The following is a 12,412-nucleotide window of genomic DNA, read 5'->3' as shown; positions in this document are numbered from 1 at the left end:
CCTCGGATTCTGATTCTCAGCTTACCTGCCACAGTTCATATACCTAAAGTTGAAGCAGGCACAGGAAGGAAACATAAGAGGGTAAGTTTCTGCTCCCTTTGGATCTACTCCTAATACTCATCCACTCTAGAACTCTAAGTGCACTGTTTTCAAAGCCCAGTTCCAGACTTCTCTTAATCCTTATTTGTCAAAAATAGATTGATTTCCAGATTCTCTAAATTGAGTTAAAGTTTATGTCATAGATTTGGGTGGGGACATATACTCTGTTTCTAGATTAGCACACATCATTTGACATTTGGCCCAAGTAATTTTCCTTAGATTGGACTCACTCATGCACCTGTCTCCACTATGTTCCCATAGAAATTCAGAGAACCCTTTGTCTTATAAAGACAATAGAGGGAAATTTGTTTATTCATGATGTCGTTTCATGATAAGACAATGGTTCCCCATGGCACAGGACTGCAGGACATATCACAGACCCACTGCTTTCTGAACTTCACCACTGCTCCAAATCTGCTTCTACTTGTTTGAGTGTACACTAATAGACTAAAGTTCTTTCTTGTAGGTTGTTAGGGCACTATGTACTTTGCAAAAACTAGAAAGAAAAATTATAGTTAAATACTACTACAATGAAATTGTCATTTCTGTCTCCACATGTGTTTCGCAATTACTCAGGGAATATGATTTATTCAACTACTGAGGGTAATTCTTTGACTCGTATACAGTATGTGCTTTATAGATGCAGGATCTATGAATGAAGTTAGGCCCTTTGTTTTTTCTTCTGATGTCTTAATTTTGTCTCTCATGGAAATCTTTATTTTGATACAGTACACATATATATGCATACATACATACATACATACATACATAGCAGAGCTAATGATTAAACTCAGTAACTAAACTTAACTCTTGCAATACAATACTCTACCACTTGAACCACTAGCCCTTTCTGTGTTGTTTATTTTTGAGGTATTTTTTGTCTGTCCAGGGGCTTAAACTCTGTGCCTGAATGTTGTCCTTCAGCTCTTCAACTCAAGCCAAGCGCTCTACCACTTGAGCCACAGCGCCGCTTTTGATTTTCTGGTGGATTATTGGAGATAAGAGTTTCATAGCTTTTCTTCGAACCATGATACTCATATCTGAGCTTTCTCAGTAGCTACTTACAAGTTTGAGCTACCAATGCACAGTTTATTTTTGAAGTATTATTTCCCCTGCTGTCCTGGGTTGCCATCCTGCTTGTGCTTGCCTGGGTTGCTAGAGATACTTCACTTTATCCAGCCATTGTACTTCCACTCTAGCTGGGATAACAAATGTGCACAAACGTGCTCAGCCATTGGTAGTAATTGGGGTCTTATAATCTTTTATGCTAGGACTGGCATCAGACTGAGATCTCATCATCTCTATCTCAAAAGTCCAAATTAAAGGTTGAGCTATGGAACCCAGCTATACTATTTATATTTTTATTTCTTTTCCCTCAAATATTCATAATTTTGAAAGCACCAAGTACAGCAAAAGAATAATGGAGATATGGGAATCCATTGAGAAAGGTGTGATGATCACGGTGCAAGTCTTGTGAGGAGAATATCTTCTTAGGAACCATGAAAATGACTGCTGGAATCACTCCAGATGGCCGGGGATATATCTTTTGCATCTACACATAGCAGTTTCTCCTTTTTGTGATCTGAGTTTCAGAAAGACAAGCTAAAGGCTTTTGAGTAATAATCGGCAAAATCACATTACTTGAGTCCAGTGATGCTCTTTGAGCCTGCATGGATTCAGCAGTTGTGAACACATAGGATTCCGTCTACACATCTGAGGGGATTGGTCATAGTCCTAACAGAGGCTCCTTAAGCGTGGATGCACTTTGCCTCTAACACACTCTGTTTATATGCACTATACTTTGATCCTAAATCAGAATGTCCATGTTTATGCAGATTCCACAAACACATACAGCTATTTCGCCCATGTCCTAGCAATGTTTCATTGGAGGCACAGGGGGACACATGGAGTTAGAGAAAGGGGGGAAAGGGAGGGCATTTTTTACCATCCAGGAGTACCTATTGTCTGCATCTTCATCTTCTATGATCAAGCCCTCATAGGGGCTAAAGTGCAAACCCAATGGCAGAGCAGATTCCGCATTCCATACTCTAAGCCCAGCCTCAGGAATACTGTACTGACGAATTCTCAGCCCAGTGGGCAGACTGAGGACTGAATGGTCATAATGCCCCTTGTCCACCACATTGTCTCTTACAAATATAGTGGCCCATGAACAGTGAAGCTGTTGATGAAGAAGTTCTGACACTGCTCACAATCTCAGGCAAGAGCAACAAAAATTAGTTAAGAAATATGTACATTCAGGGGCTGGGAAGGTGGCTCAGTGGTAGAGCACATGCCTTGCATGCCAGAGGCCCTGCGTTCGATTCCTCAGCACCACATAAGAAAAAAGAAAAAAAGCTGGAAGTGGTGCTGTGGCTCAGGTGGTAGAGCGCTAGCCTTGAGCTGAAGAGCTGAGGGACAGTGCCCAGGCCCAGAGTTCAGGCCCCATGACCAGACCCCAAAAAAATAAAGAAATATGTACATTCTCAGATTTAACAATCATGAGAAAGAGCACAGAATGCATATCATTGTCACTTAGTTCTTCATGTGAAGTTACTAGAGTAAACCAGTAATTGGGGGCCAAATGACCTGATGAATTATTATAAAAGCACATTTGCCTTCTGTTTGAACAAGCACAGAGGGTTACTTACACAGGTAATCATCATCCTGGGGTTTACGGATATCTCCATAAGCATAACTCTTTCTTTCTTGTAGGCTGTATATGCTCATTTTTACCTCCTTTTTCCTACGTCCATGTTGAAAATCAATGGTTAGTTAAGTTGGGGATCAACAATGTTTGTCCCTATTTCTTCAGAAAAGTAAAATCTCTTACTACCAAATTATCATCTATTCTTCTCACATACTCTGGTCCCCCATTAACCTTTGACTCAGAGACACAAAGACTTCACTTTAACATTAACTACAGGTTTCTAATTCAATTTTAAGTTTTGACCATTCCCATTTTCAGGCTTAATTTCTACTTCATTAAATTTCTTATAAAGTGGTCATTGATGAATTTATTCATTCAGAATATTTGTTGAGGGTATGTTAAATATTGAGCAAAGACCTGGACATACAGGATTGAAAATGTGTGGTCACAGATTTATTAGACACTTTGCGTGTATCTGTTACTTTACCTTTTACTTATCGTTTTCAGACAACATGCAGGCTGTACACATTTTTCTTGCCAGTCCTGGGGCTTGAACTAATGGCCTGGGCACTCTCCCTGTGCTTCTTTTGCTCAAGGCTAGCACTCAACAACTTGAGCCACATTGCCACCTCTGGCCTTTTCTGTTCATGTGGTTCTAAGGAATAGAACCAAGGGCTTCATTCATACAAGACATATACGCTACAACAAGCCACAACAAGCCACATTCCCAGTGCAGTCTGTGCATCTTTATCCATGTTCTTCAGATTAACATTCAGAAGTTCAGGGAGATTGTAAACTGTGTCATGGCCTAAGTGCCTCCATGTGGATAATAACCCAAGTGTGTAACTTCATTGTCAAATTCTTATGTGCTGCTCATTGGAAACCTAATTATAGTTCCACAGCTTAGTTCAGCCTATGTTTGAACTTTCCAAAGTCCACCTCACCTAGTCAGATTACCCTCATCAACCTTGCTAGAATTTTCAAAATTAGTAAATTTCCCAAGTTATTTTCTCTTACCCAATTTTTGTTTGCAGTATTGTCCTTGTGTATTTGCTTCTCCAGGAGGGAACGCTGGTTTCTGGGCCTCTTCTAATCCACTTGACTTTGAGAAATTTATAATTCCTGAGAACTTCTTCAAACTAAGTTCCTTACCTAAGGTTGTCTTGGGCATTCCCTTCAATGAAAGTCACATATAGAATTAGAATCTATTTCCTAAGGCTTTCATCTCCTATCAGTTTTCTCTCAAATCCATATAAGTTAGACTGAGGGAGGGAGAGCACTTGAGAATACAAACCGAAGAGCAAACAAGGTCTGTGAATGAAGGAAATGAAGCTTGGAAGAAGATATGTCTAATGGAGACATTTAATGAAAGAGAACACGGGGAAAGTGGAGAATTACAAAACTTGGCTGGAAAAAGATATGACAGAGCAGTGAGAATAGGAAGAAATTATTGGCAGAAATCTATATGGACAATTAAGTACATTCAAATTGCAACTAGGTATAACAGATGACTTTTAAATTAGTTTGACTTTTTTCTATGTAATTTTGCCTGAAAAAGTATGTACCATCTAATAATTGTATAAATTGGTATACATGTCTGTTTTTGATGTGATAAGGTAAAAAAATGTGATACGGTAAAAAAAGAAAATGTTCATCAAGCAGACTATAGGGACTCGTGATTGTAATCCTAGCTATTCAGTAGGCTGAGATCTGAGGATTAAGGTTGGAAGCCAGCCTAAGCAGTAGTAAGACTCATATCCACTTAAACACCATAAAAGCCAGGAGTGGTATTGTGGTTCAAGTTGTTGAGTGCTAGGCTTGCTAGCACAAAAGGAAGGATCTGGAACAGTGATTAGGTCCTGATTGTAAGTCTCAGGCCCAGCACCAAAAAAAAATTTCACCAAAGAATCTTGTGAATTATTAAAATACAGCATCAATGGGACTAAGCATTTCTTTCTGCTTTTTTTCTCCAGTCCACGGCTTGGGCCCTTTCCCTGAGCATCTTTGGCTTGAGGCTAGCACTTTACCACTTGAGCCACAGCACCATTTTCAGCTTGCTTTTCCTGTTTATGTGGTACTAAGGAATCAAACTGAGGGCTTCATGCAACCATGCAACCATTAAGCTACATTCCAAGCCCCTAATCATTTGTTTTTGAGCTCTGATATAAATTTACTTTCTGTGACATCTCTAGTTGAAATAAATTAGTTGAAATTGAATTTGAAGATGTTAACTTCAGTATTTCTCGAGCCTGTTACTTTTACTTAAATTTCAAAACTGATTAATTATTTCATATATTGATAATAACTTATTGTTTATCCTGAAAATATTGAGGGTGGTTCAGTTGAGACCTCAGACATCTGAAGAAAGATCAGTTATTGTCCAACCACTCAAAAGACTCACATGTAAAGGCTACAGCTAAACAACTATGGAAAGTTCCAGAATCAGCTACCTAAAGCTCAGAAGAGAGGACCAATCCTCCTCTTCCTCACAGAATTGAGATTTGAAATTAGCCTCAGAAGGATATGTATCTATGTGAAATATTAAGTCACTTTTTTTAGTTGTCACTTCTAAGCCATCAAATTTGAAACTCCTTAGGGCTGGGGGCTGCTTCTTAACAGAAGCGTCCTTTTTCAATAGAAGGAATTTTCTGGGTATCAGTAAACTTTCCTTAAAACTTACAAATAGTGTGGATTTATTGGTGCATCTATCAGTTTGGTAAAACAAAATGAAGAGAGGTTGGAACAGAGATTGGAACAATCATTCAGTGAATGGTGTGAAGGTGTATGGCTAAGATAGCTAAGACTTTATAATGCTGTGTAAGTATTTATGAACTTGTAAGTGCCTTTAGAGAAAATGTATTGGTAAACTTCACCACCACTAGGTGTTATCTCAGACACAATACATTTTTAGGTTTCAGTTTTCTCATCACGTAAGTGATTATAGTTTACTATTTGCCTCATTATGTTGTTGTAGTATTCAAATATATTTGTTCATGGGACATTTAAAATAAAGTCTAAAATATTGTGAAAATAAAATAAGTGGTAGTGATTATTGTGGATATGAATTGAATCTTAGAATGAATATGATAAGAACAGAAGAGATCAGGAAAAGGAAGCAGATGTTCCTAGGGCTTCTTCTCTTACTTGGAACCATGAAGAAAGTTTACTCATCAATAGAATTTGGGAGACATTTATCTTCTGACGCTTACTCTGTTCAGTTCTGAAGGTCACCCAAGAAGGTTTGACTAAAAGTGATGAGAAATCGGGATTTTGGTTACAAAATATCTCCAAACTGTGGATTCTCATTTTTGATAGCAAATCTCAGCCAGAGAGAAAAGACTATTTTAGGAAAATATTTTCTGAATTATCATTAAGGCTTGTCCTTATATTTTTTCTTAAATTTCTTCAAACCTAGACAAAACCCATCTTTGCTTCACTCTGTGTTCATAAGCTATCTGTTATAATTTAATTGGCATTTGGTGACAATAAACACTAAGCAAATTAGGAACAAGAGGGAAAGATTATTTAGTTAAATAGCATACATCATGGTCAACTTAGTTTCATTTCAGTGATGAAGGATTGTTTAACACACATAAATCTTTAAGCACAATGCAGCACGTAAGCAGATCAAGGACAAAATTCGCACAGTCATTTCTCTGGATGCAGAAAAAGCCTTTGACAAAAGTAAACATTCTTTTTTTATTTGGTCAGTTGTGGGGCTTGACCTGTGGACCTGGATGCTATTCCTCAGCTCTTCAGCTCAAGGCAAGCATTCAATCATTGAGGCACAGCACTACTTCCAGTTTTCTGGTCGTTTATTGGAGATAAGAGCTTCACAGACTTTCCTGCCCAGGCTGGCTTTGAACTGTGATCCTCAGAGCTCAGCCTACTGAGAAGTCAAGATTACAGGTGTGAGCCACCAATGCGCAGCTAAAGTCAGCATTCTTTTATCATAAAAGCCTTGAAGAAACTAGTGCTACTGGGTATATATCTCGATAGGATTATGGGTATATGTGAAAAATTAAATCATTTCTGCTAATAGCAGGAATGACACAAATGTCTATTTTTTCACCTTTTTCCCATATTGAATGCAATCAAGCCACAGAAATAAGCAAAGAGAAAGAAATAAATAGGTCAAAAGGGAAGAAAACGTTTAAATTATGCTTGTTCACAGATAACATGATCCTGTATTTAAAAGATACTAAAAATTTCCACAGAAAAATTCTAGATCTTATAAATGCTATTGAAAATGTGCCAGAATATATGATCAACATATAAAAATCATTAGCTTCTCTGCCAACAATGAACAGTCTGGAAAAGAAATCAGAAAAATCACAATAGTCTCAAAAAATTAGCTTAAGATTGTGCTTAACTAATGAAGTAAAAGACTTCTATAATGAAAAGTATAAAACCTCAAATAGAACTGAAAGCCAACCTGGGCAAGTAAGTTTGTGAGACTCTTATTTCCAATTAAGCACCAGAAAATAGGAAGTGGTGCTGTGGTTCAAGTGGTAGAGTGCTCATCTTGAGTTGAAGAGGTCAGAGAAACACTCAAGGCAACTGTCAGGACTGACGATGATGATGATGATGATGATGATGATGATGATGATGATGATGATGATGATAATGATAAACAAAAATGGGCATTATCGATTGCATTTCATTCTTTCAAAATTATAAGATGAATTCCCAATCCTCAAAATATTGTTTGGAGATGGAGCCTTTGGTAGGTAATTAGGGTAAGATGACATCATGGAGGTGAGGCCCCAGATGGATTTAATTTTCACAGAAAAAGAAAAGAAAGATCCTTTCCATCTCAACTGTTCCTCCTTTCCCAGTCATGTACATACCAAGATTTCATGTAGATACACAATGAGATATAGGCCATCTACAAACCTAAAATAGATCCTTCATCAGAACCCAGTCACACTAGCATACTGGTTTGAGCTTTCAAGCTTTCAGAACTATGAGAAATACATTTTTATTTAATTAACTCACTGTATACTATTTTGTTATGGCAGACTAAGTTGAACACACAATGAGAAAAACACTGGAATTCACCGTTTTTACAAAGAAGATACATAAATCTTTGTATGTGGCTAACAAATGTATGAAAATATGCTCAATATTACTAAGCAGTAGGGAAATGTAAGTAAAATGTCAATGACTCCTTAGGATGCCTACCATAAAAATAAATAAAAGGATGCTGGATGCTGGGCACTGGTGGCTTTCGCCTGTAATCCTAGCTATTCAGGAGGCTGAGGTCTGATCATGGAGCAAAGCCAGCCTGGGCAGGAAAGTCTGTAAAACTCTTATCTCCAATAAACCACCAAAACACCAAAAGTGCCGCTATAGCTAAAGTGGTAGAGCACTAACTTTCAGCTAAAGAACTGAGGGACAGCACCCAGGCCCAGAGTTCAAGCCCCACGACCAACAAAATAATGGGACCTTTGTTCGCTGCTAGTAGAAATATAAACTAGTGCAGTTGCCTTGGGAAACAGTATGAAAAGCACTCTAAAAATTAAAAGCATAACTAGCTTATTATCTAGCAATCCAATTCCTGATATACATAGGGACAGGAAGGAAGGAGGAATGGAAAGAAGTAAGGAAACAAGGAATGTAAATAGATCCTAAATAGATATTGGCACATTCAGGATAACTGCAGCATTATTAATTCTATTGACAGTTGTAAAGAGGTTGCATAGGAAAACATAGACATTATATATGAGTTCCAAATTACATAACCACATAAAGGAAGAACAGTTAAGGTCACCTGTCTTTTCCCAGGTTTATCCAATGTGAATAAATAGACAGTCTATCATGGATATTTGGCACAGAGTACATTGCAGATTCCATGTTCAATTCAAATCAAAGACATCAGGCTGCAATCTTGTGATTTCTGTCATCATTCTCTCTGTCTGGTCTGTTCTTTCTATGTGAACTCTCCAAATGAAGGCATTTGACCACATAACTCCTCTGTGATATATAAGTGCATACCACACTGGAAACTCTTCAATAGCACAATCTTACTTGGGTCAATTTGACCAACAGATGAATAATACCAAAATTTTGAACAGAGAATCAAGTAGAAATGGACCAATATCTCCATGACTCCATCTCTCAACTTCATTAGGAAATTAGTTCTATTTTTGACAGTTTCCATTTTTGTTGAGATTGTTCAATGTCTTTCACTGCGTGGTTATTTCACTAAATGGACTACCTTCCATGGTCTTTCATGAGATTGCAAATGACTGCAAATAAGTCAACAAACATATGTGTTCCAAGTGTTAGATAGAAAATCAATGCATCAAGAAAACATGGAATATAATAATGTATCAAATTGCTGTATGTACTTATCTACGCAATAGAAAGTGATGAGGATCACTTTTTACTTGAATTTTACCCTACTAAACATCTAGCAGAGTCCTACATCTGTCTATGTCTCTCTCATCCCTTGGATTTTTGCAACCATCATCTAACAAGCTTCTCTTTTGCCAAGTTTCTAATTTTTACATTGCTATCAGAATTTTTACCAAAACTATTTTTAATAGTGATTTGATAAGTTATCGGAAGAGAGTGAGATTAAGGGACAGCAGTGGTGATAGAGAGATACTCATCTTCCTAACCACTCCACTTTCATCCTCCAGATGAGTGAGAAAAATCAGGCTCTTACCATCATCCATACTGATGTTTTATTATAACTCACTCAACAGAACAGCAGAATAAGTTAAGAGTGAGTCAATTACAAGTGGTTCATCTCCAGTGATTAATTAAGCACTGAAATAATTTTGGTGTTACTCATCCATAACCAAATGCAGAATTCTCTTCTTTTTATTCACCATCCAAAGAAACCCAAAGTGGTAGAGCAATAGCCTTGAGCAAAAATGTTTAAGGGCAGTTCCTAGACTCTGAGTTTAAATTGTAAGATTTATGTCCGCACACAAAGAAAATGTGTTCCCAAATATCTGTCCTTCCATGTTCTTTGAATGTTATATGAATTATCTAGGGATAAATGGTGGCCAGGCAGATTTTAGTCTCGTGCACATTTTGTAATAAACAAGATCTTCCATTCAAAAACTGAACTGGAAGAAGTGTCATCTGTGTTATGAGGAATGGACCACACATACAGTGGAGACTTTAGGGGAGCAGTGGAGAAATCTTTGCTCTCATGTCTGGGCTTAACTCAGGACAGTCTTTTCACATCTATTGTTTCCCAAAGCACTTGGTGATCATCTGACTCCAGTCTCAAAGGGCTGGAACTCTTATTTCTGAGAAGAGTTTATAAAATTAACACGAGAAGTCATTGCTTATTATAGAGACACAAGTCAACAACTTTATGCTTTTAATCACTCTGCATGCCTGAAAGTAATAATGCTCATCACTTGTGTCCAAATCCTTTGAATAATATTCAAGTATATATATCCTACTTAAAACAATGAAAGGATAGGAATTCTTGGTTCAGTGAATGCTTAAGAGTAAAGAAAGATTTCCCATTATACCTAGGTTACCTCTGCAATGATGGATTTCTCTTTATAAATTACGGAGATCTGTGACAACAATTTTCCCACATTGGGTTTCTTTTCTGTGTTAATGTTCCAATGCTTGCTGAAGGTTGACATCCATTTAATAGACTTCCTCTAATGCTTACTTTTATGGAGATTCTGTCGTGTGTCCAAGTCTTTGATCCATGTTGTGATATAACTTTTTGCTGAATGTGTTTCTATATTTGTTGTATTTACAGTTTCTGTCGTGGATTTTCTCAATTTCACTGAGGACTGACTTCAGATTAAATGTCATTGAACATTTGTACCACTCATTACATTTCGTTTCTCCTATATGTCAGTTCTCTGATCAACAATGAGGTATGCCTCCAAGATGAAAGTCTCTACACACTGGTAATGTTCATCAGGTTTCTCTCCTGTCTGTGTTCTATAAATTAACGTGAACGTGTTTTCTCCAGTGTGTTTCTGATGCAAACAGAGGGATGAACTTTAAAAAAAAACACATTTGTTGCATTCATAGAATTTCTCTCATTTGAATGTTCAGTGAAGAACGCTCAGCTGAGCCTTCTGGATAAAAGGCTGTAAACTTGCTGCATTCATGAGACTTCTCTCCTGTGTTGGTGCTCTGATGCAAACTGAGTTTTCTTCCAGGTGAAAGACTTTCCACATTTATTACACTCCTAAAATTTCTCACCTGTGTGAATTCCATTATGCTTACTGAGGTCTGCACTCTGGTTGAAGGATATTTCACACCTGTTACATTCACAAAATTTCTCTCCTATGTGTCTTCTCTGATGATCAGTAATTTCTGCTTCTGGGTAAAGACTTTCCACACTTAATACATTCAGAAGCTTTCTTTCTTGTTTGTGTGTTTTTGATGGACGTTAAGGTCTGCTTTCTCAGTAAAAGATTTTCCACACAGGGGACGGTTCCGGGAAGATGGCGGAGGAGAAGCTGGAATCTGAACAAGCTCTTGCATAGAAAACAGTTTCAGAGTTCCAGTGAACAGTCCCAAGCCAGAGAATCACACCAAGTGTGCCAACACAGGACAGAGAGTTAGCCAAGAGAGGGGAAGCCAAGCAGACACATCTGAGCGTCTGCCAGCAGCTGATGCTGCAGCGGCAGGGTCGCAGCGGCGACCTCAGCCGCGGCCATACCTGAGTGCTCACACAGAGAGTCCGGAACGAAGGAGCCAGACGCAGCGGGCGAGCGGATTCTACTCAACACCAGCAAGAACCGACAAGGAGCGGACAACTTCATCCTGCACTTTGCAGACCAGAGACGACCCAGGATCCAAGACTCGGCGTGAGTAGCCCCACTTCCTCACTCCTTCCCAGGGAGCAGAGGAGGGAAGGCCACCCCTCCCCCCCCCAGCACCGGTGATCTCCATCTTGGATACCGACAAAGCTCGGAGGAGCGGCTAGCTCCAGCTCAGGCCTTGGAATAAAACGAGTCATTTAGCAGGTCACAAGAACTTAACGGCGAAGTGACCTCACAGACTCAGTTCCATCCAGGGAAAAGTCACCCAGCTCAGGCGCCAGCCATTGGAGTGGCTCTACTCACCGGGTAACCAGAGCCAGAGGCTGCCCCTCCCTCTAGCAGCCACCACAATCAATTGAAAAACAGAAGCCCTGAGAATGGCTCCAGGCTGGGTGCTGTGAGTTTTTTTCACAAAATAGCCCCAGGGAAAAGCTACTGTTTGTTGAAAGGCCTCAACTCTACCCAGAACCTAGCCTCATCACTGCATCCCCCTCTTTTGTGATTCTCAAAGCAGATCACCCTCCCAGTAAACTAACCTGGGAGGGGGAATCTCAAAATCTTGGGTAAAGCAGAGCATTTTTCTGCCTGTTCCAACAAACTGACTTAAGAAACCAATCAAGCCACAGGACCTCAAGCTGACCAGAGACTCCAACCACACTCTGGTTACAGACAAAAGGGAGATACAGGACTCTTCCCACCCCTCCCCCCCCCCCAAAAAAAATCAAAGACCTTTTTTTTTTTTTCTTCTTCTTCTTTTTTTTCTTTTTTTTTGTTTTGTTTTTTTTTTCTTCGTTTTTTGTTACCTTATATATATGAAAAATTTTTTTTTGCTTTTCTAAAACTTTTATTAATCTTTAATTTTTGCCTCTTCTGAAAAAATAATTGTTTTCCATTAACTTTTTTT

The 12,412-nt window shown here is 38.6% G+C and overlaps 1 pseudogene; it reads right to left on the bottom strand.

The window, feature by feature from the left end:
- Positions 1 to 1,651: 1,651 nt before the first annotated feature.
- Positions 1,652 to 12,412, bottom strand: part of LOC122126979 — a 68,477-nt pseudogene continuing 57,716 nt past the window's right edge.

This window comes from Dipodomys spectabilis, unplaced genomic scaffold, assembly GCF_019054845.1.
Source record: "Dipodomys spectabilis isolate Male_0828 unplaced genomic scaffold, ASM1905484v1 ptg000295l, whole genome shotgun sequence".
NCBI classification, from domain to species: Eukaryota; Metazoa; Chordata; class Mammalia; order Rodentia; family Heteromyidae; genus Dipodomys; species Dipodomys spectabilis.
The sequence above is the reverse complement of the archived record's forward strand: the minus strand, read 5'-3'. Positions and strand labels throughout refer to the sequence as shown.